This window comes from Macaca fascicularis, chromosome 4 (genome assembly GCF_037993035.2).
Source record: "Macaca fascicularis isolate 582-1 chromosome 4, T2T-MFA8v1.1".
Lineage (NCBI taxonomy): Eukaryota > Metazoa > Chordata > Mammalia > Primates > Cercopithecidae > Macaca > Macaca fascicularis.
The window spans coordinates 145,918,878-145,944,104 of NC_088378.1; the positions used below are offsets into that span (position 1 = coordinate 145,918,878).

The window sequence follows — 25,227 nt, forward strand, 5'->3', positions numbered from 1 at the left end:
TAACACAAGCAGTTAATTATAATAATGTATAGTTGAGCAACAGACATAATCACCGGGCATTTTGAGGGGGCCACAGAGAAGGGTTACCTCCCCAGTCCTTAAGAACCCGCGAGGCATATCTGCCGGAGATTTTCTTCCTTCCAGTATGGAGCGGATTCCTCATGCGGCGAACCAAATCCACCAGCCATTCCGCGGGGTGAGTCAATTTCATAATCAAACCATTTGGACGGAAAACTCAGAACGACCAACTTCTGCTTCTAGATCGTTCCCCGGGTCTCTGGACCCTTCCCAGGATCAGAAGGAAGGAAGCCCCTCTCGTGAATGGTTCTCTGTAGTATTTTCTCCGGGCAGAATAGGTGAGTTTGAGAAAATATCATTTCCCACAGGAGAGGCGAAGTTCCTTTCTGCTGGAGGTGGAGTTTTTGGTCTTGTCCTTGTTTTCGTTTTTGTTTTCCTTCTTCCCTGCGGGAGTACGGGAAGGGAAAACGTAAAACACCAACAGAAGTTTGAAGAAACAATATTACATAGTCGCAATTAAAATTATTTTAAAAGACATCTCTTTGAGGAGAGGAAAAGAATTTCCTTTAGTTTTAAAGAAACACAAGAACAACAAACTTTTTGCTCTTGTAAAATTAAAAAAAAAGATTGTTACTGGGATGGCTGGTTAGCTCAGTTGGTTAGAGTGTGGTGCTAATAACGCTAATGGTTGAGGGTTCGATCGCCGTACAGGCCGGAAGAATTGTCACCTTTTCAATTTCGCGGCAGTCACTTCACATCCAGCTACACGTTGAAAATAACAGCCTCTTCAACTTAAAGTCGGAATTAAATGTTGATGTCATTTCTTCTTCAGCAGTGACACCTACCCATTTGATTCCTGCCCTCCTCTAAAGGGGCTTGGGAAAGAAAAAAAATCTTATGGAACAAGAGACCTGACGCCCTAAGACATTTTAGTGAAGAAAATGAGGGTGTTAGAGAGGGATAGCACTGGGCTTGTATGTGTGTCTGATGCCCGCTGTCCATCTGAACTCCATGTATTTTTGGTCCCTTTCTCAGGATCCAGCCTATCGCGTCTGCTTGTGGCTGTCACATGCTTCCTCCACCTGATGGTCTCCTCACCCCTTACACTATCTTTTCAACACTGTTGAAATTGATATTCTGTATTAGATAACCACAATGGGAAACCATGCATACTTATTTTGCTTTCCTTTTTTTCATATTAAATTCTCAGTCGGTTCTCATCAGAATTTTTGTCTTTGAGGACAGAATTTTTTCTTTTTTCTTCTAGATAACCAGGTCTCAGAATGGCTCTGAAGACAGAGTAAGCATTCGGTAAATATTTGTGGAGTGACACTTGAAGACTCGCCATTAGAGTGTGTTTTCAAACATTGGGATTTTGTTTGCCCAATCTGACTGATAAACATAGGTAAAGGAGCAAAAGTCTGCCAAGGTCTACATTTACAGCAAAACAATGTGGTTGTAAAGACCATATCATTTTATAGAATACACAGAATTACAGATGTGAAAAAGAAATGGTAAAAATAATCCCAGCAAGAAACGAAACTTAGACATTTCGGATTTGACAAAGGGGCATTTTCAAAGGATGATGAAACCACTGCTCAATACTTTAAAAAGACAAAATCAAAGCTCATTCAAGGGAGAGCTATACTGTAAACCACAGTCCCTAAAAACAGAACAGATTGCTAATCTTTTTTTTGTTAGGTTGTTATAATCTATGGGAGCATGGTTACTTGTCAGAGACTGCCATTGTTTGGTCGGCACTCAGAGGTTTGTTTATTGGAGTGAGTCCATCCCTGATCAGCTGACTTTCAGAAGCCAGAAGCAGACACTGATTAGTTTTCAAAAGTGTGCTCACAGAAGTGATTGTTACTGACAGATTGAGCTGATTGAAAACCGGTTCTGGGCCGGGCGCCGTGGCTCACACCTGTAATCCCAGCACTTTGGGAGGCTGAGGCGGGTAGAGGTCAGGAGTTGAAGACCAGCCTGACCAACACGGAGAAACTCCATCTCAACTAAAAATACAAAATCAGCTGGGCATGGTGGCGCATGCCTGTAATCCCAGCTACTCCAGAGGCTGAGGCAGGAGAATCGCTTGAACCCGGGAAACGGAGGTTATGGTGAGCCGAGATGGCGCCACTGCACTCCCAAACCTGGGCAACAAGAGCAAAACTCCGTCTCAAAACAAACAAACCCCAACCATGCTCCCTTCCCTTTTGTTGGGAGCAAGCCCCCCAAAATCTGGCGGTAAACTGGCCCCAAAACTAGCCATAAACAAAATCTCTGCAGCACTGTGACATGTTCATAGTGGCCCTAACACCCAAGCTGGAAGGTTGTGGGTTTACGGGAATGAGGGCAAGGAACACCTGGCCCGCCCAGGGCGGAAAGCCACTCAAAGGCATTTTTAAGCCACAAACAATAGCGTGAGCGATCTGTGCCTTAAGGGCATGTTAAGTAGCACAACATTCCTTTACTTCGGCCCATCCCTTCGTTTCCCATAAGGGATACTTTTAGTTAATTTCATATCTATAGAAACAATGCTAATGACTGGTTTGCTGTTAATAAATATGTGGGTAAATCTCTGTTCGAGGCTCTCAGCTCTGAAGGCTGTGAGACCCCTGATTTCCCACTTCACACGTGTATATTTCTGTGTCTGTGTCTTTAATTCCTCTAGTGCCCTTGGGTTAGGGTCTCCCCGATCAAGCTGGTCTCGGCACCTTTACCCATGCTGTTCTTCAGGTGACCTTGTAGTGCTCTTCCACTCTTTCTTTAAGCTAAGCATCATGACTTTGGGACGTTAGCAAATATGACAAAGAAGTTTTTTTTTTTTTTTTTTTTTTTTTTTTTTTGAGTCGAAGTCTCGCTCTGTCGCCAGGCTGGAATGCAGTGGCGCTATCTCGGCTCACTGCAAGTTCTGCCTCCTGGGTTCACGTCATTCTCCTGCCTCAGCCTCCCGAGTAGCTGGGACTACAGGCGCCCGCCACCACGCCTGGCTAATTTTTTGTATTTTTAGTAGAGGCAGGATTTCACCGTGTTAGCCAAGATAGTCTGTTCTCCTGACCCCGTGATCCTGCCTCCTCGGCCTCCCAAAGTGCTGGGATTACATGCGTGAGCCACCGCGCACGGCCCCGACAAAGAAGATTCTTGAGTAAGCCCTTTGCTCTTTTTTTCTTGTTTTTAAATAGACTTTATTTTTTAGAGCAGTTTTATATTCACAGCAAAATTGGATGAAAGAGTACAGGGAGAGTTTTCATATATACTCTGGCTAATCCTCCTCAGCCTCCCCACTATCAACAAGCCACACTGGAGTGGCACATTTGTACATACGAATCTGCACAGACACATCATTATCCCCCAAAATCCATAGTTTACATTAGGGTTCACTCTTGGAATTGTACATTCTATGGGTTTGGAAAAATATATAATGCAATATGGAGATTGATTGATTATTGTGCCCCAGCTGGGACACAAACTGTCTGGTCAATCCCAACTTATCAGCTATGAACTAGTGAGCTAAATAGATCTACATTTTTTTTTAAGCTATTGAGGTGGTTTATTAAGAAGTATACTTGTAGCAATAGATAACTGATATGTACACTAAAATATCATTCATTCTACATCAGCAAAGTTAGCTTTTTTGCTACTATTCTAATACATAAGAGAAACACATCAAGGTCTTTGTGGGCATGATTTCCTATGTTTGGAATGACTTTACCTAGATATCCCCATGGCTAATTCATTTTCTTCATAGTTTTGCTCAAATATAACATTTACTCCATTTAGAAACTGAAAATAAAAACTCAACCCTAATGTCCATCCTTGATTAATTTTTCTCTTTAACATTTGTCATCACATCATGTATTTTATATATACTTTCTTTTTTTTTTTTTTTTTTTTTTTTTTAGATGGAGTCTCACTGTTGCCCAGGCTGGGGTGCATTGGCGGGATCTTGGCTCACTGCAACCTCTGCCGCCCGGGTTCAAGCGATTCTCCTGCCTCAGCCTCCTAAGTAGCTGGGATTATAGACGTCTGCCACCACACCTGGCTAATTTTTGTATTTTTAGTAGAGATGGGGTTTCACCATCTTGGCCAGACTGGCCTTGAACTCCTGACCTCGTGATCCACCTGCCTCAGCCTCCCAAAGTGTTGGGATTACAGGTGTGAGCCACCGCCCCTGGTCTATGCTTTACTTTTCTAAAAAAGCATGTTAATCCTGCCATTAGAAAGGAAAAATTTCTTTATATTTTGTTCATTGGTGTTACCCCAGTGCTTAGTACAGTATGTGACACATAGTATGCATTTAATAAATACTTATTGTGAATGAATGAGTGATCAAATTCTTCTTTGTCTAAAGAAAAGAGGACACATGCTTGAAGAGAGGTTGGGAGAGAGAAGCAAAGATTACCTTAGGTCTGGGACTTCAGATATGTTGTGTCATTAACACTGGAACAATCCATTTTCCTTTTCTGAAAGTTCATAGCAGGACCTACCTGGTGTAAGCTGTCTCCCTACATTTCCTGTCCGGTGTGATTGGAGTTACCCACATTAGGTTTTAGCAATAAGATCATCTATATTCCAGCTCAAAGTATCTCTTAATTTATTAAGATCTATGGAAAATCTAGATTATCTCAAACCCACTGAAGGGCAGTAATTCATTGATCTATATTCTATCAATTGGGGATGAATGTGAATCAATAAATCTTTCAGCGTCATCTTCTCTTTGAATCTATTATGTCTGTCTACTATCTGATTATCTTTAGTTTTTCCAGTTTCAATGTACCCTTTAAGAATCCATGTGGAGTACCTATCTAAATACTTGAATCCCTTTTGGGAAGGGCTTTTGTTTTTATTTATTTATTTGTTTTAACTGAAGGTCTCATAGATCTCCTCACAGATTACTTGATAGCCAATGGATTAACTGCCTTTACAAAAGGCAATTACATATGACCTGAGCTTAAGAGTCAGCATTACATGTTAGAAAATATGGACACTTCTGAAGAATATAGATCACTTTTGTGATAGGCTGGAGGTGGAGCAGTGTTCATTAAATGACACCAATGACATGGCAAACTAGTGGATTGCCAAGTCTGTTGCTCCATAGTTGACTTCTCATGATTCTTTCCACCACTTTAAATTTTAGCATAGCTATTCTAGAATAAGTCTCCATGTATCTTTGTCTTGAAAACAAAAAATAACAGAAGAGAAGCATGAAATCAAAATTTACTGGTGACCTGTTGCTGTTAGACAGCTTTGAAAAATTCCTTATTCTCCTGAAGGGAAAGTAATTTTCCCATACTCCCATCAGTGAATTACTAATGACATAAAGAGAATTTTATCTACATTGAACTCAGCAATTTTCTCCTAGCTTTTGGATTATTCCTGTGAACATTTAAATATGACATTTGACCCCAACCTTTTTTTTTTTTTTTTTTTGAGGCGGAATTTTGCTCTTGTTATCCAGGCTGGAGTGCAGTGGCACAATCTCGGCTCACTGCAACCTCTGCCTCCCGGGTTCAAGCGATTCTCTGCCTCGGCCTCCTGAGTAGCTGGGATTACAGGCTTGTGCCACCATGCCCAGCTAATTTTTGTATTTTTAGTAGAGACGGAGTTTCATCACGTTGGCCAGGCTGTGGCTCATGCCTGTAATCCTAGTACTTTGGAAGGCCAAGACTGGCGGATTACCTGAGGTCAGGAGTTTGACCCCTATCGTAAAAAAAGCTTCTCTTGGCTCAACATTTTTCTCTAGTTAGTGCCCCATTTCTCAGATGACTTTATTTAAAAATTTCCTATATTCAGTTATTCAGATTTACTATCTGCAGTTTCTCTCTTCCCTTTCTGTTGGAAACCCGCCACCTTTAGGTTTTTTGGTATCAGCACTTCATGGAAACTTCTGGTCAAAATCATGAATGACCTTTACATGTCTAAAATTAATGATCACTCCCAAGTCCTTATCTTTCTTGACTTCTCAGGGGCAATAGGCACATTATTCTTCTTAAAACATTTTATTTGATTTCCAAGACACTGCTCTCCTGATTTTCTGTCTTTCTCACTGGCTCTTCCTTGTCAACAGCCTTTGTTTCCCCTCTTCCCACAGGACTCCAAAAAAAAAAAAAAAGACTATAAGTCAAAAATGCATTTAGTACCCTCCCCCCAAAAAAGAACATCACAAAGTTTAGAAAATTTAAGGCAAACTATGGTAAGTCAGTTACTGTATTAGAAATGAACAATTAGGGCCAGGCGCCATGACTCACGCCTGTAATCCCGGCTGGATCATCTGAGGCCAGGAGTTTGAGATCAGCCTGGCCAACATGGCAAACTCCGTCCTACTAAAAATGCAAAAAAGTTAGACAGGCATGGTGGCAGGCGCCTGTAATCCCAGCTACTCAGGAGGATGAGGCAGGAGAATCGCTTGAACCTGGGAGGCGGAGGTTGCAGTGAGCTGAGATTGCGCCATTGCACTCCAGCCTGGGCGACAGAGCGAGACTCCATCTCAAAAACAAACAAACAAACAAACAAAACACATATCTGATTGTTGTGGTTTGTTCAGAAAATATAAGGAGCTCTCAGAACTCAAAAACAAGAAAACCAAATAATAACAAATATTTAAGCACACACTTTGCCAAAGATTATATATGGCCAACAGATAAACACATATACATTATGAAAATATACTTTAATATTTAGGGAAATGCAAATCAAAATCACAGTAAGATACTAATATATTTTTGCTAGAATGGCTACAAAATTAAAAAATAATTGAAAACAAGCATTGGTGAGAATGAGGGGGAACATAAACTCTAATATATATGGTTCCTGGGAATTTAAAACGGTATGAATTGTTGCCGGAAATTTAAGACGGTATGACTGCTTTGGAAAGCAAGTCAGCAGTTTCTCATGAAACTTGTAATACAAAAGTGATAAACATTACATGAAGGTCCAATATCACTGTGAAGAAGGACAGGAGAGAATTCTAAAAACAGCAGAACTCAAACAACAATTGGTTGCAGTCATCAGATGCAAGGATGTTCTCTCACTAAGTATATACAGCAGTCGGATTACACATATTTTTCTCTTATAAAACTATAACCACACTGAAGATCATTTCCTTTCATTTTCTTTTCAATATTGATTTAGGTTGGCCAATTATCTCTTGCTCGTTGAAGTAAATTTAAAAGTACATTATTTACTTATTGATGCTTTCCTATAATGTCTTAGCTGAACATTTCTAGTCTGAAAGACTATTTACATTCGACAATCTTGCTCGCATTTGGGATAATTTCTCCTACCTGAGTCTGATTTTTGTAAGGAATATTGAGAGCCTTAACCTTAGTGGAGTTGGGCTTCTCTGAGTCCTGCTCTCTGGCAACAAAAAGAAGCAGTGCATGTAGGATTCACTTTTGCCTGCCTCAGTGACAAAGAGAACCTAAAAGCAAAATATTTCACAATTTCCTTTCTTTTGGAACTGAATTGCCTGCAGAATTCAGGTCTCTTTAGGCAGAACATCCACTTAGGCTCTCCTCTTCCCACAATTCCTTTTTTTTTTTTTTTTTTTTTTTTTTTTTTTTTGAGACAGAGTCTCACTCTCTTGCCCAGGCTGGAATGCAGTGCCGCGATCTCAGTCACTGCAACCTCCGCCTCCTCCCCGGTTCCGGCGATTCTCACGTCTCAGCCTCCGGAGTAGCTGGGCTTGCAGGAGCGCACCACCACACTGCGCTGATCTACCTTTCTTTCCTTCCTTCCTTCCTTCCTTCCTTCCTTCCTTCCTTCCTTTCTTTCTTTCTTTTTCTTTCTTTCTCTTTCTTTCTCTCTTTTCTTTCTCTTTCTTTCTCTCCTTCCTTCCTTCCTTCCTTTCTTTCTCTCTTTCTTTCTTTTTCTTTCTTTCTCTCTTTTCTTTCTTTCTCTTTCTTTCTCTTTTCTTTCTTTCTCTTTCTCTCTCTCTCCTTCCTTCCTTCCTTCCTTTCTTTCTCTCTCTCTTTCTTTCTCTCTCCTTCCTTCCTTCCTTCCTTCCTTCCTTCCTTCCTTCCTTCCTTCCTTCCTTCCTTCCTTCCTTCCTTCGTTTCTTTCTCTTTCTTTCTTTCTTTCTTTCTTTCTTTCTTTCTTTCTTTCTTTCTTTCTTTCTTTCTTTCTTTCTTTCTCTCTCTCTCTCTCTCTCTCTCTCTCTCTCTCCCTCCTTCCTTCCTTCCTTCCTTCCTTTCTTCTCTCTTTTTTTTTTTTTTTTTTTTTGAGACGGAGTTTCGCTCTTGTCACTCGGGCTGGAGTGCAATGCTGCGATCTCGGCTCACTGCAACCTTCAGCTCCCGGGTTTAAGCGATTCTCCTGCCTCAGCCTCCTGAGTAGCTGGGATTACAGGCGCCCGCCACTACCCTCGGCTAATTTTTGTATTATTAGTAGAGACAGGGTTTCGCTATGTTGGCCAGGCTGGTCTTGAGCTTCTGACCTCAAGTGATCCGCTTGCCTCAGCCTCCCAAAGTGCTAGGATTACAGACGTGTCAATGTACTTGGAATACATCTCACAGTGATAGAAATGTATTCAGGACTTGAATACACTGTGCTGTTAGGCTATAGGAATTGTGGGAAGAGGCACCTCCTACTTAATACTGCTCAGGAAGCAATTTCTTTGAAGATTAAAAAAAAATGTGTTGGGCAGAATATTGTTTAATAACCCTCGTTATGTTTTGAAGCATTTATTACACTTAAAGTGAGAAGGTTGTCATACTAGTTCTTTGTGTAAACATACCTAGCTTCCAACTTTGTGCCAGAAATCACAAACGTCAAAACATGCACCAACACCTACCGGGAGTGGGGCTCGAACCCACGCGGACATACGTCCATTGGATCTTAAGTCCAACGCCTTAACCACTCGGCCATCCCGGTGATAAGCCATACTGTCCTTGTCAACGTTTACTAGGCTAGAATTTGTAGTTTCTGGAAGACTATGAATAATGTTATATCCGTGAAAACTAGGACCATGTTTAAAAGAGTGTACAAAGTTAATAAATCTTTCTAATATTGCTTGGAAATAAACAAATGAAAAGATATATTTCCAAAAGTATGCTTAATCACTAATTTGTGACAGGCACTATACTAGGTGTTAGGGGAAAGACGAACCATCCCTGATTCCTTGGACTTCCATTAAAATGAGGCATGTTGAGGGAAATCCACGCCTGTCAATGCTGGGATCAGAGCTGAATTCTAAAGATTCAGCAACCTCCGCCTCCCGGGTTCAGGCGATTGCTGGGTGCAGGAAAGAACATGTCGGAGAAAAGAGTCTCCCATACATTGACATACAGAAGAGTTTTTAATTATTCTAATGTTGTGATTTTTTTAAACATGCACTATACAGTATAATCATCTGTGGATTTTGTAAAATATACTTATCAAGATAGTTTAAATGCCTACATATGACTGATAAAAAATAATAGAAACATATGTAGAAAAATAGCATTATTATCTAGGGGACAGAAGAACATTAAACAAACGAACAAACAAAACTAAAAACACAAACAATAAGCCGAGCGTGGTGGCTCACGCCTGTAATTCCAGCACTTTGGGAGGCCGAGGCGGGCGGATCACCTGAGGTCAAGAGCTCGAGACCAGTCTGGTCAACATGGTGAAACCCCGTCTCTACTAAAAAATACAAAAATTAGCCGGGGGTGGTGGCATGTGCCTATAACCCCAGCTACTCAGGAGGCTGAGGCAGGAGAATCAAGAGAATCGCTTGAACCTGGGAGGCGGAGGTTGCAGTGAGCCGAGATCGTGCCACTGCACTCCAGCCTGAGCAACAGAGCAAGACTCCGTCTCAAAACACACACACACACACACACACACACACACACACAGAGTAAAGCAAAACACTGATATAGTCTGCTGCACCCAAATCAAAGAAAGCCACAATGGAAAAGTAAATAGACAAATACAACCAAAGTAGAAGATACTTGAAATGTTTACAAATGAAAATAACTTAATTTACATGATATAGTAAGAAGCCATTAAAATCAGCAAGATCAAACAGCAGACTCAATAGAAAATGTGTAAAGAAGCTAGGCGCGGTGGCTCACGCCTGTAATCCTAGCACTTTGGGAGACCGAGGCTGGCGGGTCACAAGGTCAGGAATTCGAAACCAGCCTGGCCAATATGGGGAAACCCCGTCTCTACTAAAAATACAGAAATTAGCAGGGCGTGGTGGCGGGAGCCTGTAGTCTCAGCTACTCGGGAGGCTGAGGCAGCAGAATTGCTTGAATCCAAGAGGCAGAGGTTGCAGTGAGCAGAGATCTCACTACTGCACTCCAATCTGGGTGACAGAGTGAGACTCTGTCTCAAAAAAAGAAAGAAAAAAAAATGTGTAAAGAGTAGGGACAGGGTCCTCATCAAACCCATGATAAGAAGAACCCGAAAAGATTAACATTTTAAATACTTAATATTATTAATTTATAAAATGCAAGATAAAATAAGTTATTACTCAACCTACGTTAGACTGGAAGAATTAGAAAACTTAATGTGTCCATTATTGTAGAAATGGGGATGCGGAAGCCCTCATATCCTGCTGATGGACGTTTATATTAATGCAGCCATTTTGGAAAGCAGTCTAATACTTTTTACTCAAGTTAAGATTGTCTCACCCAATGACCTAGGTATTCGGCTCCTAGGTATATATTCCCCCTCATGTCACAAAGATACAGATTATATCATATATGGATGTTAATTGTCTCACTATTTTTCCTCTTCCAGAATCAGATTCAGCCTTGAAGCCAACATTGAACAGTAGATAGGTGAAGTGTGGTAAACACATAATATTATGCAACTATGAGATGTGCTGGAGTATATGTACATGTACCAATCTTTCTTTTTTTTTTTTTTAGATGGAGTCTCGCTCTGTTGCCCAGGCTGGAATGCAATGGTGTGATCTTGGCTCACTGCAACCTCCACCTCCCTGGTTCAAGCAATTCCCCTGCCTCAGCCTCCTGAGTAGCTGGGATTACAGGCACACACCACCATGCCCACATAATTCAGAAATGAGGTTTCACCATGTTGGCCAGGCTGGTCTCGAACTCCTGACCTTGTGATCTGCCTGCCTTGGCCTCCCAAAGTGCTGGGATTACAGGCGTGAGCCATAGTGCGTGGCCGCATGTACCAATCTTAAAAAGTAATTTTTTAAAAAAAGATACTTAACACCAAAAGATTTTCCCTTATATTAACACTAATCATTCTGCTCTCTGGCATTCAAAATCTTGCTACTTGCTACTGCTCTTTGTTTTCTCATCTTTTCGTCCCTGTGCATTTATGTCTTTAAACACCCTTAATGCTTTGTATAAATGTAGTTTGGAATAAAGAGAAAACAAAAGCTGTGCTTAATTTGCCATCATTATAACTAGGTCTATCTGTGACTTACTATGTTTTTTTATCACCATGGAATCCTAAGGATTGGTAAAATAGTGCATGGAGATAGAGAACCATCATTTTATTGGGGTCAAATACCAAAGAGTCTAGAAAATAAATCTTTACATCAAATTTTCTTTCTCTCATTTCACCACTTCAATCTATTGAGGTTAAGTTGAAAGAACAAATATCGTATCCAGGGCAGAACTTCATTTGCAAGCTACTTGCTATTTTTTTGACCACTCTTCCTACGTTCTGACAAATGCTGGCTCAGTTACTACTATTCTGCCTTCCTTACCGCTCCAACTTTTCAGAATATAGAGCTAAAAGCCAGACCCACATGAGCTCCCCTAGAAAGACACAAATGCCTTTCTATCCTGGGCATTTTCTATTCCTGGGCTTCTGGACTCAAGGCCTTCTCAGGCCATCTGAATCCCTGGCCTTCTCTTTGTTGGCTGAAGCTGGCATCTTTCTACATTTTCACAGCTTCCACAATAGTCTCAGAAATCAGCTGTTAATTCTGTATTCTGAATGTCTGGCAATTGTAAGCACTTGGGCTTTGTAGAAAATGCTTTTAGAGGGCCCTTTATGGAGGCGGGAAAAAAATGAGGCAATGTTAGCCAGCCCCCAGAACCCTGTAGTCTGCTGGAACAGGCAACCAGATGGTAACAACTGTAAAACAATTCTTTGGTCTCTCTATTAAGAAATGTAAAAAGCAGGATAAAGGGATCAGTCCTTGGTTTATTCTGCATCTCCTGCAGAGCAAAACCATGATCTTCTGCATATAACACATAGTGATAATCACTACACTAACACAAAATATCATAGCTGATGACAGGTACAAATGCTAGAAAAAAAAATGGCTACAGTAAAATCCAGGGATAGTCTCACTACAAGATAAAGTAAAGAGAGTATTTTAAGTGCTAAACAATTCTATATGCATCTCAACTGGCACAAGTCTGAAAGACCCATCAATTAGAATACACTGAGAAAAGGTAAGTTTAGATATCCAAAACGGAACTATTGATTGTTACTTGTTCTCATTTATTCATTCATTCATTCACAAAAGGAATGTTAATTAATTCTCTACTAAAAGTCCTAAGCCAGAGACTGTTAAGTAGCTGTGAATAAAGCAGTGAACACAACAAACAAAATATCCTTTTCGTCATGAAATTTGTTTTAATTCCTATCAAATAGCAGTGGATGATCAAATATGCTATCTTTTGATGAAAATTTTTACCATAATTAGCAGAATTCTTTATCACTTCTTTAGGATTTATAAAATCTGGCCTCCTAGATAATTTTCACTATGCTAAAGATGAGATAATTATGGATGAGGAAGCTTATCCTCATGTTCATATATATATATATATATATATATATATATAAAACAGCAAAAATACATAGTGTGAGAAACCTATATACATATATACATATGTGTAAATACATATATATTTATTACCAATTACCATGTATAATATATAGATATTTGCTCATTGGTAACTGGTTCTAATGAATACAGTTGTTCTGTCTTGATTTTAAACTTCCCCATACATACCCAAGCTATTTATTTCTTGTTATACGCCTTTTCATGAACACTGTCTCTGCCTTTCGTTTCAAACCTCAAGAAAGAGTCTCATTTAGGAGTAAGTGGGACTTTGAATGAATCTGACAGGCTGCTAGCATGAAGAAAAAAATACTCAAGGGCACTAATGTCCTGCCTAATTTTCAGTCATCGGGGAGATGAACATTAGAGCGTCTTATGAGAGCAGAGAGCATAGAACATACCACAAAAAATGAATTGAAATAAAATTTCCCAAGGGACTGCCTATTTCCCTGCCCTGTGCTGCTGAAGGAATTGAAGCTTCGGGAGAAGCATTTGCTTGATTGCGAGTTGTCGGATTTTAAACTATGGATTCTAAGAATTAGAACGTATAGGGGAAAATATTATCCCTCTGCCAAAGATATACCCTGAAGGAACAGATAAATTTAAAGTTCATTATAACTAATTTGAAGGTGAAACACTCTCACACCAAGTAAGTTTCCGTGGTGTAGTGGTTATCACGTTCGCCTAACACGCGAAAAGTCCCTGAGTCGAAACCGGGGGGAAACAGTGTGCAGTTTTGTTCTTGAGACGGAGTCTCACTCTATCGCCAGGCTGGAGTGCAATGGCGCGATCTCGATGCACTGCAACCTCCGACTCCCTCGTTCAAGCGATTCTCCTGCCTCAGCCTCCCGAGTAGCTGGGATTAGGGGTACGCGCCACGACGCCCAACTCATTTTTGTATTTTTAGTAGAGACGGAGTTTCACCATGTTGGCCAGGATGGTCTCAAACTCCTGACCTCGTGATCCACCCGCCTCGGCCTCCCAAAGTGCTGGGATTACAGGCGTGAGCCAGCGCGCCCGGCCTATAGTTGCTTTGTAAAATTCTGAATCTGTTTACTTATATGTGTGGGTCTATGTATACACACACATTTTATACATATATAAACATGTATATATAGTATATATATATTTTTTTGAGACGGAGTTTCACTCTTGTTGCCCAGCCTGGAGTGCAATGGCACGATCTCGGCTCACTACAACCTCCACCTCCCTGTTTCAAGCGATTCTCCTGCCTCAGCCTCCCTAGTAGCTGGGATTACAGGTATGAGCCACCATGCCCAGCTATTTTGTAGTTTTAGTAGAGGTGGGGTTTCTCCATGTTGGTCAGGCTGGTCTTGAACTCCCTACCTCAGGTGATCCGCCCGCCTTGGCCTCCCAAAGTGCTGGGATTATGGCGTGAGCCACCGCGCCCTGTCAGTCAGAACTTTCAATTAAAATAATAGTAATATAACAAGAGCAGAGCTAAGACTGATTTTCTCACCCAGCCCTCTCACCCAGCCCTCTCACCCAGCCCTCAACAGATACTCGAGTTCACGTAGTACCTGTTCCATTAAAGATACTATGCCTCGGCCGGGCGTGGTGGCTCACGCACCTAATCCCAGCACTTGGGAGGCCTAGGCGGGTTAATCATCTCTAGTCAGATGTTCGAGACCAGCCCTGCCAACATGGTGAAATTCCATCTCTACTAAAAATATAAAAATTAGCTGTGCTTGTTGGTGCTGAAGCAGCAGAATCACTTGAACCTGAGAGGTGGAGGTTGCAGTGAGTCGAGATCCCACTGCACTCCAGCCTGGGCGACTGAGGGAGACTCTGTCTCAAAAAAATAAATAAAAATAAAGATAAAAATAAAAAAGAGATACTGCGCCCCGCTGGCGTTGGCCTTCTATAGGAAGAGATGCAGTACTCTTCTGTTGAGGGCAGGGAGAGTTAGTGCAGTAACTTAAGTTTTTAAAAGCTCTTTCGACAGTTCAGTGGAGAATATTTTGTAGAGAGAAAAGAATGGAATTAAGGAGATCTGTTAAGTTCCTTTCATCAGAGATGACTGTGACTTGAACAGTATGGTGGCAGTTGAGGTGGTGGGAAGTAGTCAGAGTCTGGTTATATTTTAAAGATGGAATCAAGAGGAATTTCAGAGAACATGGACGTGAAGAGTGGAATAATAGAATTGGTGATAACTCTGAAGGTTTTTTTTTGTTTGTTTGTTTTTTGTTTTTTGGTCTGAAAAAATGAAAGGATGTAGTTGCCATTAACTGAAAAAGAGAAGACTGGGTGCAGCAGGATTATTACGAGAAAAAAATGAGAGTCCTGTTTTAGACATGCTAACTGGTATAGCATAAAACATTTAAGTGTAATGCTGAGGAATCACTTGAATACACAAATCTGGAGTTTAATGGAGTGGTCTAGATTGCAGATTCAAATTTATGAGTGGTAGTCATATAAACTTTATGTATGCCATGAAAATAGATGAGTGAGTGTATATAGGAAAGAAGTCCAAGGACCAAGCCCTGAGGTATCCCATCATAAAGCTGGCTTTATGCCCAGGCTTGAGTGCAGTGGCGCGATCTTGCCCGCCTCCCGGGTTCAAGCCATTCTCCTTTCTCAGCCTCACGAGTAGCTGGGACCACAGGCGCCCGAGACTACGCCCGGCTAATTCTTTTGTATTTTTAGTAGAGACGGGGTTTCACCGTGTTAGCCAGGATGGCCTCGATCTGCTGACCTCGTGATCCACGCGCCTCGGCCTCCCAAAGTGCTGGGATTACAGGCGTGAGCCACCGCGCCTGTAACTTGAAATAGGTTCGTTGGAATGTAACTCCACCATAAGTGGAGGTACCTCTGTACATAGAAATACAATAGATTTTTATTTATTTACCTTTTATCTCACACTCTTACTATATTCTTTTATTATTCTATTTTAGTTATTTTATTATTTTTAGGTTACATTTATTTATATTTATTTTGGGTTATATTTATTTTTTATTTTAGATTCTTTTGCATTTTCTCTATAGACAATCATGTTGCCTATGACTAGAAAGAGTTTTATTTATTCCTTTACAATCTAAACTGTGTGTTTTTATTTATTTGTCTTGTGTAATTACGTTAAATAGGACTTCTAGAACAATGTTGAATAAGAGTGGTAAGAGGCCAAGCGCGGTGGTTCCTGCCTGTAATGGCAGCACTTTGGAAGCCGAAAAGGGTGGATCACGAGGTCAGGAGATCGAGACCATCCTGGCTTAACACAGTGAAACCGCGTATCTACTAAAAATACAAAAAAATTAGCTGGGCGCTGTGGCGGGCGCCTGTGGTCCCAGCTACCCGAGGCAGGAGAATGGCGTGAACCGGGGAGGCGGAGTTTGCAGCGAGCCGAGATCATGCCACTGCACTCCAGCCTGGGCGACAGAGGGAGACTCCGTCTCAAAAGAAAAAAAAAAAAAAAAAAAAAAAGAGTGGTAAGAGCAGATATTCTTGTCAGACATTTCCTATATTGAGAAGTCATTTAGTCTTTCACCATTAAGTATGATATTACTTTTTTTTTTTGCAGATGCTTTTTATCAAGTTGAAGAAGCTCCTCTCTATTCCCAGTTTACTGAATTTTTTAAAAAATCATAAATAGTTGTTGAATGTTTTCCTACGTCTGTTGAGATGATCGTGTGGTTGAACCTTCTGGCCACCAGAATCATGAGCCAAATAAGCCTCTTTTCTTTATAAATTACACAGGCTTAGGTATTCTGTTATAGCAACCCAAAACAGACTGAGACAGGCAGACTCCGTGATCAGGGTCTCTGAGGTTGGACTTTCTTAGTCATTCTGCCTGCTCCCAGAAGTTGACATTCTCTAATATTCTATACCTAATACTCCTTTAAAGTAGAAATTTTCATTCTTTTTTACTTTCTTCAGCTCCTGTGAATTTTCTGCTCTCTGGATATAACCATGTTTGCTGCTACTCCCTAAGTGTTTAAGTTTGTTTTCTTTCTTTTTTTTTTTTTTGAGACGGAGTCTCGCTCTATCGCCCAGGCTGGAGTGCAGTGGCGCGATCTCGGCTCACTGCAAGCTCCGCCTCCCGAGTTCACGCCATTCTCCTGCCTCAGCCTCCAGAGTAGCTGGGACTACAGGCGCCCACAACCGCGCCCGGCTAATTTTTTGTATTTTTAGTAGAGACGGGGTTTCACCGTGGTCTCGATCTCCTGACCTTGTGATCCGCCCGCCTCGGCCTCCCAAAGTGCTGGGATTACAGGCGTGAGCCACCGCGCCCGGCAAGTTTGCTTTCTTTAGGGACAGGCTATTCTCTCTGTCAGCCCTGTTCCACTGAAAGGGGCTTTCTGCCGGGCGCGGTGGCTCACGCCTGTAATCCCAGCACTTTGGGAGGCCGAGACGGGCGGATCACAAGGTCAGGAGACCATCCTGGCTAACACGGTGAAACCCCGTCTCTACTAAAAAATACAAAAAACTAGCCGGGCGAGGTGGCGGGCGCCTGTAGTCCCAGCTACTCGGGAGGCTGAGGCAGGAGAATGGCGTGAACCCGGGAGGCGGAGCTTGCAGTGAGCTGAGATCCGGCCACTGCACTCCAGCCTGGGTGACGGAGCGAGACTCCGTCTCAAAAAAAAAAAAAAAAAAAAAAAAAAAAAAGAAAGGGGCTTTCTCTGATCCCTAGCCCTGCTCCATCATTTCTTATGAGCACGGGTTCTACATCTGTAGACTGAACCAACCAAGGATCAAAAATATTTGAAAAAAATAAAAACAACAATGCAACAGTAAAAAAACAAACAAACAAAAAGTATAGCAACTATTTACATAGAATTTACATTATATTTGGTATTATAAATAATCTAGAGATGATTTAAAGTATACAGGAAGATGTGCATAGGTTATTTTATATAAGGGGCTTGAGCATCAGTGGATTTTGGTATTCTTGGGGGTCCTGGAACCAATTCTCCTGGAACATGGAGGGCAGTAGTTCTTTGAGAATTGTGAAGAGAAGCCTGCAAAAGTGTGAAAACTCTTCTTGAGTACTTGATCCTAGGGGTTCTAGAATTTCCTTCTCAGACATAGACACTTAGACTAAATTTAGCAAGTCATAAAATACTGAATTTTTGCTGAATTTTTCTTAACCTCTTGCATGGAGGCCTCATCATCATCCTATTGCTATAAATGAGCCAGTATTCATTTCCCATTTCTACTTGGGAGCACCTATTTTTCCATAGATTTCAGGCTACGTGGTTGCTCTGAGACCTCAACTCTTTCATGGGTTCAAGGAAAATTATGCTTTTCTAGACTATCCGGACTTTTTCTTTCTTTTTTCTTTTTCTTTCTTTCTTTCTTTTTTTTTTTTTTGAAATGGAGTTTCACTCTTATTGCCCAAGCTGGAGTGCAATGGCTCGATCTTGGCTCATTGCAACTTCCACCTCCCGAGTTCAAGCAATTCTCCTGCCTCAGCCTCCTGACTAGCTGGGATTACAGGGGTGCGCCACCATGCCTGGCTAGTTTTTTTGTATTTTTAGTAGAGACAGGGTTTCACCATGTTAGCCAAGCTGGTCTCAAACTCTTGACCTCAGGTGATAGGTGATCTGCCCACTTCAGCCTCCCAAAGTGCTGGATTACAGGCGTGAGCCACCATGCCTGGCCTATCTGGACTTTTTCATTGTTAGATTAGGAGCAATATTCTTTCCATCTTTCTACATTCTAGGTAGAGGCTGGAGTCCCTTTGGGATTTTAATCTGAGCATAAAGGATAGCATCCTCTTCATTGTCTACTGTATTATTTTGCTAATCCTCTGAATATCAAGCATTATGAAGAATCATAGTAAGTTAGTAATAGACTTGTTTACAATAATGGCATATTGAAGACAGGCATCTGATGTTTTTCTAGCCAAAAATTCAGAGACAGAGAGAGAAGAAAGAGAAGAAGGAAGAAAAGGAAGAAAGAAAAAAAGGAGAGAGAGCCGTTCATAAGTACAGAAGGACAATAATGGGAAAGGAGAAAGCAGTAGCAAAATTCTGAAAACTAAATAGCAGATGGTTAGTGTGATACACAAGGAAAGTTTCACTTTAAGCCAGAATTGGGAAAAGCCAAAGAAGAATATAACTTACCTTGTGAAAGCCAACCCCCAAAATTTCAGGAATTGGTGGTGTTTCTGTACATGTAGTGAACAGGAGATTGAAAATAGATCTCGTTTAATTTAATGAGGAAATTTAGAGTTATATAACCCCTTGCTCAGTTTCAGAATATGAAGGAAATTTATAGCAGAATATTTAGAAGACGATTCTATTAAGTGAGTAACATGGACACTCACTAGCCTGGAGGGGACTAACAAATTTGAAAGGTGTACAACATCCTACAAAGTAATGGAACTTTACCTTATTTTGTCTCCAATTCATTTTTAGGACTATGATCTCCCAGTTGACTGGAAGTTAATTTCTGGAAATCTGCTCAACCCTCTTACTGATCCTTACTGATTCCCTGACAGTGGAGGTTTCTCTCAACCACAGTGTTCCAGCCATGTAAATCAAAAGTTATTTTTCCTTTTAAGAACCACACTCAAGTGCTCTGAGCTTCTGATCAGGCCGGGGTTAGCAGGTGTGAAGGTGGACAGTGATACTACCAAATGAGGATAAATATCTCAGTTCCACACTTGGCCTTCTCTGAAACCACCTCAGCTGCTGGTCAAAGGTGAGAGTTTGGGCTCCTGACTGGGCCTTTCAGGTGGGGAATGAGGGAGTAAGGGTATTGGAGTTCAGCGTTTTCTGTAGTGTTCTGTTGGAATAGAGAATTATTGTCTACAAGTTTTCTGTCTTGCTAGGCTGCTCTTTTCCTTGTCATTTGGTTAGAGAAAGCTGGCTTTCTTGTGGCTTTTTTGTCTGTATTAACGGGTTGTTGGCTTCTCCGCACTCAGTCCAGGATACATGAAATTAAAAAAAAAAGAATTAGAAAATTTACCACCGTCTCTTTCCTCTGGTTGAAAGGTCTCCCGCTAGTTTGCCTTCTCTCCATTTTTCGAAGTCTTCCTATGTTTGTTTTATACATGATGTCCAGGGTTTTTAACTGTGTTTGGTGGGAATGATAGGAACAATATGACTACATTGTCTTCTCAATCAGCATTTTATTTTATTTTAATTTTTTTGAGACAGAGTCTCACTCTATCGCCCAGGCTGGAGTGCAGTGGCAGGATCTCAGCTCACTGCAACCTCCGTCTCCCAGTGTTCAAGCAATTCTCCTGCCTCAGCTTCCTGAGTACCTGGGATTACAGGCACGTGCCACCACAACCGGCTAATTTTTTTTTTTTTTTTTTTTTGGTATTTTTAGTAGGGGCAGGATTTCTCCATGTTGGCCAGGCTGGTCTCAAACTCCTGGCCTCAAGTGATATCCCCACTTTGGCCTCCCAAGTGTTGGGATTGCAGGCGTGAGCCACCACGCCCAGCCTCAATCAGCATTTTAGTCTCCTATTCTTAAATATATGTATCAAAGATTAATTTGTGTCCTCCCCTCTCTACCAAATTCATATGTTGAAGTCCTAATACCTACTAATTGAGAATGTGACTATCTTTGGAGATAGGGCCTTTGAATGAGGTATTTAGAATTGGCCATAATCCAGTATGACATGTCTTTGCAAGAAAAGATTAGGACACAGACACACCCAGAAGGAAGACGATGTTAGGACATGGAGGAGATGGCTATCTGCAAACCAGGGAGAGAAGCATAAAACAAACAAACAAACAAACAAATCTTGTTGACACCATAATCTCTGACCTCTAGCCTCCAGAAATGTAAGAAAATAAATGTCTGTTGTTTAAATCACATGATCTGTGGTACTTTGTTATGGCAGTGATAACTAATACAATGTGTATAGTGCAAGGATCACCAAAGATATATAGAGAGAGAGGTGAGGGAGAGAGAGAGATGGAGGGAGGGAGGAAGAATACAAAAAGAGATTTTTAAAATACAATTTAAGGACACAGACTGCAGCAAAAACTTTACACCATATATCATATTATATCATATCTCACTAATATCTTCAGAAGGGAGAGAAACAATACTGTATCCAATAACAAGGACTAGGATCCAATGAAGAAAAACTTTCATAAAACCAAAAAAAAGCATGGGCGCGGTGGCTTACACCTGTAATCCCAGCACTTTGGGAGGCTGAGGCAGGCGGATCACCTGAGGTCAGGAGTTTGAGACCAGCCTGACCAACATGGAGAAACCCCGTCTCTACTAAAAATACAAAATTAGCCCAGCATCGTGGCACATGACTGTAATCCCAGCTACTCAGGAGGCCGAGGCAGGAGAATCGCTTGAATCGGGGAGGCAGAGGTTGCAGTGGGCCGAGATCGCGCCATTGCACTCCAGCCTGGGCAACAAGAGCGAAACTCTGTCTCAGAAAAAAAAAAAACAAAAAATACCAAAAAAACAAAAACCCAAAAAAGAGGTTTTGGAAATCAAAATTATGTTAATAGGAAATAATTTAAATAGAAGTAAATGTATTTGATGATAGAGTATACAAAAACTGCATGTGGTGTTTCAGGTTCAGTCAGATTGGCAACTTTAAAGGACATATATGTGGCTTAGCCCAAAAAAAAGAGAACTAGAGGAGGGGAGGATAAACCAATCATCCAGAAATACCTAAAGTTCATTGAAAAGAGGCTGGGTGCAGTGGCTCATGCCTGTAATCCCAGCACTTTGGGAGGCTGGGGCGGGCGGATCATTTGAGGTCAGTTCTACACCAGCCTGGCCAACAAAGTGAAACCCCATCTCTACTAAAAATACAAAAATTAGCCAGGCCTGGTGGCGGGCACCTGTAATCGCAGCTACTTGGGAGGCTGAGGCAGGAGAATTGCTTGAACCCAGGATGTGGAGGTTGCAGTGAGCCGAGACTGCGCCATTGCACTTCAGCCTGGAAGACAAGCAAAACTCTGTCTCAAAACAAACCAACAAACAACAACAACAAAAAAGACACAAAAGAACAAGTGGGGTGCAATGACTCACCCCTGTAATCCCAGCACTTTGGGAGGCCGAGGCAGGTCGATCACCTGAGGTCAGGAGTTCAAGACCAGCCTGGCTAACGTATAGTGAAATCCCGTCTCTACTAAAAAAAATACAAAAATTAGCTGGCCGTGGTGGCAGGTGCCTGTAATCCCAGCCACTTGGGAAGCTGAGGCAGGAGAATCACTTGAATCAGAAAGACGGAGATTGCAGTGAGGCGAGATCCTGCCACTGCACTCCAGCCTGGGGGACAGAGCAAGACTCCGTCTGTCAAAAACAAACAAACAAAAACCAAAAAAACCAAAAAGAACAGAAGAAAAAGACAAGAGCACATATGTGGATCACTCACTATTTTAATGTGCATAATTGATGGTATCTAGTTAGCAGTTTTCAGGTGTTATGAGTTGGAAGATACTGTTTGGGGGCACTGCTCTGGGACCCTACTCATTATGGAGCCATCTGTGCCAATGATTGCTTTTATTACGTCTCAACCTGCAATTCATCCTTTTAGACTGCTTTTTGAAATGGGATCTGGGCCCTTTAATTTTTTTTTTTCTTGTGCCAGCTGGCACTGAATTTTGTCAGTTGTGGGTGCTGGAGAGACTTTGTAGGAGGAAGAGAGTTTTGCTTTCTGGTTCCAGCAGCTCCTGCGGACCTCTCAACTTCTGCAGTGTCCAGCTCTATTCTATTGACTTCCATGAAAGTGGAGAAAAGAAAGTGGAGACGGGTGCGGTGGCTCACGCCTGTAATCCTAGCACTTTGGGAGACGGAGGTAGGTGGATCAGCCGAGGACAGGAGTTCCAGACTAGCCTGACTAACATGGCAAAACCCCATCTCTACTAAAAACAGAAAAAAAAAAATTAACTGGGTATGGTGGCGGGCGCCTGTAATCCCAGCTACTTGGGAGGCTGAGACAGGAGAATCGCTTGAACCCGGGAGGTGGAGGTCGGGTGAGCCAAGTTTGTGCCATTGCACTCCAGGCTGGGCAACAAGAGTGAAACTCCGTCTCAAAAAAAAAAAAAAATTGTGGAGATCATACAAAATTGAAAATGTTGATTTCCAGTAACTACTGAAGTTCTTATTGCATGTTCTCAAATGGTAAAGTCATAAATAAAAGACAAAATATTCAATGATTGCAAAAGAAATCATTGATAATCTTATTGTATTATTGTATAGACAAGGACATTGTCATCAGATGAAAACACTAATTTTTTTTTTTTTTTTTTTGGAGACAGAGTCTTGCTCCCAGGCTGGAGTGCAGTGGCTGCCATCTCAGCTCACTGCAACCTCTGCCTCCCAGGTTCAAGTGATTCTCCTGCCTCAGCCTCCCGAGTAGCTTGGGATTACAGGCGCCTGCCACCACGCCTGGCTAATTTTTGTATTTTTAGTAGAGACAGGGTTTCACCATTTTGGCCAGGCTAGTCACGAACTCCTGACCTCAAGTGATCCACCCGCCTCGGCCTCCCAAAGTGCTGGGGTTACAGGCATGAGCCACCGCACCAGACCTGAAAATTCTAAAGTTTTTTTTGTTCCCAATAAATAATTGACAGTGCTTTAGTCACACCATGTAGGAAGTGATTGTTCACATGGCTTCCATCATGTAGCATATTCCATCCAGTCTTTCCTCCTGTTTTCCTTGAAGACTTCTTGCCACCCTCAAAAACTAAATTGATGAACTAGACCTCAGGCTTTTTAGTTTTCCACACCATATAACAAATGAATAACACAGATGTCATCAATAATAAATTCCTTAAACTGTATTCTACAAAGATAGAGCTACACTTGTAAAATTTACAAAGCCTATAGAAAGCCCTACCAAACTGAAATCCAGTATCTTCAGTTTACTAAGCAAGCTCTTTAACTAGCCAACCCATACAGCTCTCTTGAATGAAAAAAGAAAAGCAGGAAAAGAAATTTAGTATGAGGAGTTTACCGTTTTTACACACTAGAAATTGGTGTAAGAGAGGCCAGGCTCAGTGGCTCACTTCTGTAATCCCAGCACTTTGGGAAGCTGAGGCGAGTGGATCACATGAGGCCAGGAGTTCGAGACCAGCCTTATCAACATGGTGAAACCCCATCTCTACTAAAAAACACAAAAATTAACTGGGCATGGTGGCGGGCACCTGTAATCCCAGCTACTCAGGAGGCTGAGGCAGGAGAACTTCTTGAACCTGGGAGGCGGAGGTTGCAGTGAGCTAAGATTTCACCATGGAGTGCCTAGGCAACAGAGCAAGACTCCGTCTCTCTCTCTCTCTCTCTCTCTCTCTCTCTCTCTCTCTCTCTCTCTCTCTCTCACACACACACACACACACACACAAAGAAAAAAAAGAAATTGGTTTAAGAGAAGAAAATATGTATTTATTGATGAAAAACAAATGCAATACGACAGCATTATAGAGTCTGGAGTCTGCTCAAAGGGACTGTGCCCCTGGTAAATTGATAGCACTTTACTGATGTTACCACATCAATAACCACAAGAAGATGTGAGAATTAACATACAATATCATATAGTGGGTAATTTTAAGTTTTCTAGTAATATAAGAAAGTAGAGTTAAGCAAGTGAAATTAATTTAATTTTTTTTTTTTTTTTTTTTTAAGAGAAGGGGGCTCGCTGTATTGCCCGCGATGGTCTCAAACTCCTAGGTTCAGGAAATCCCCCTTTCCACAGCCTCTGGAATAGCTGGGATTACAAGAGCATACCACTGCGCCCAGGTACTTCTAATATATTTTAACTCCTCATATTATCATTTAAACATGTTATCAAGAAAATATGAGATTTCTTTTTTCTTTCTGTTTTTGTGCTACGTTTTTGAAATATGCGTGAGCGGCTGTTGCGGACAGTGCTGCTCTAGAATACTCAGGGGAAAATAAAGTATTTTAACTTCAAATACAATCTCTGTAGTTTTTCAGCAGAGTGGGATGGGGGCCCAATGTGCTTAACATATCGAAGGTCAAAGGCTTCTTTTCCTTAGTATAATATTTTCAATGTTCATTCATGTTGTAGCCTGTATTAGAATTTCATTTCTTGGCCGGGCGCGGTGGCTCAAGCCTGGAATCCCAGCACTTTGGAAGGCCGAGACGGGTGGATCACGAGGTCAGGAGATCGAGACCATCCTGGCTAACACGGTGAAACCCCATCTCTACTAAAAAATACAAAAAACTAGCCGGGCGAGGTGGCGGGCGCCTGTAGTCCCAGCTACTCGGGAGACTGAGGCAGGAGAATGGCGTGAACCCGGGAGGCGGAGCTTGCAGTGAGCTGAGATCTGGCCACTGCACTCCAGCCTGGGGGACAGAGCGAGACTCCGTCTCAAAAAAAAAAAAAAAAAAAAAAAAAAAAAAGAATTTCATTTCTTTTTATAGTCGAGTAATACTTTTTTTTTTTTTTTTTGAGACGGAGTTTGACTCTCATCGCCCAGGCTGGAATGCAGTGGGGCCATCTCGGCTCACTGCACCCTCCGCCTCCCAGGTTCAAATGA

The 25,227-nt window shown here is 41.6% G+C and overlaps 1 long non-coding RNA gene and 1 other non-coding gene across 2 annotated transcripts; both read right to left on the bottom strand.

The window, feature by feature from the left end:
* LOC123572775 (uncharacterized) lies at positions 1 to 1,016 on the bottom strand. Its single transcript, XR_006697294.2, has 2 exons — positions 747 to 1,016; positions 1 to 462 (listed from the first exon to the last, which is right to left on the bottom strand). It is a non-coding gene; the product is annotated as an uncharacterized lncRNA (long non-coding RNA).
* Positions 1,017 to 8,806: 7,790 nt separating this feature from the next.
* Positions 8,807 to 8,889, bottom strand: TRNAL-UAA (transfer RNA leucine (anticodon UAA)). The gene has a single exon. It is a non-coding gene; the product is annotated as a tRNA-Leu (tRNA).
* Between the last annotated feature and the right edge of the window lie 16,338 nt (positions 8,890 to 25,227).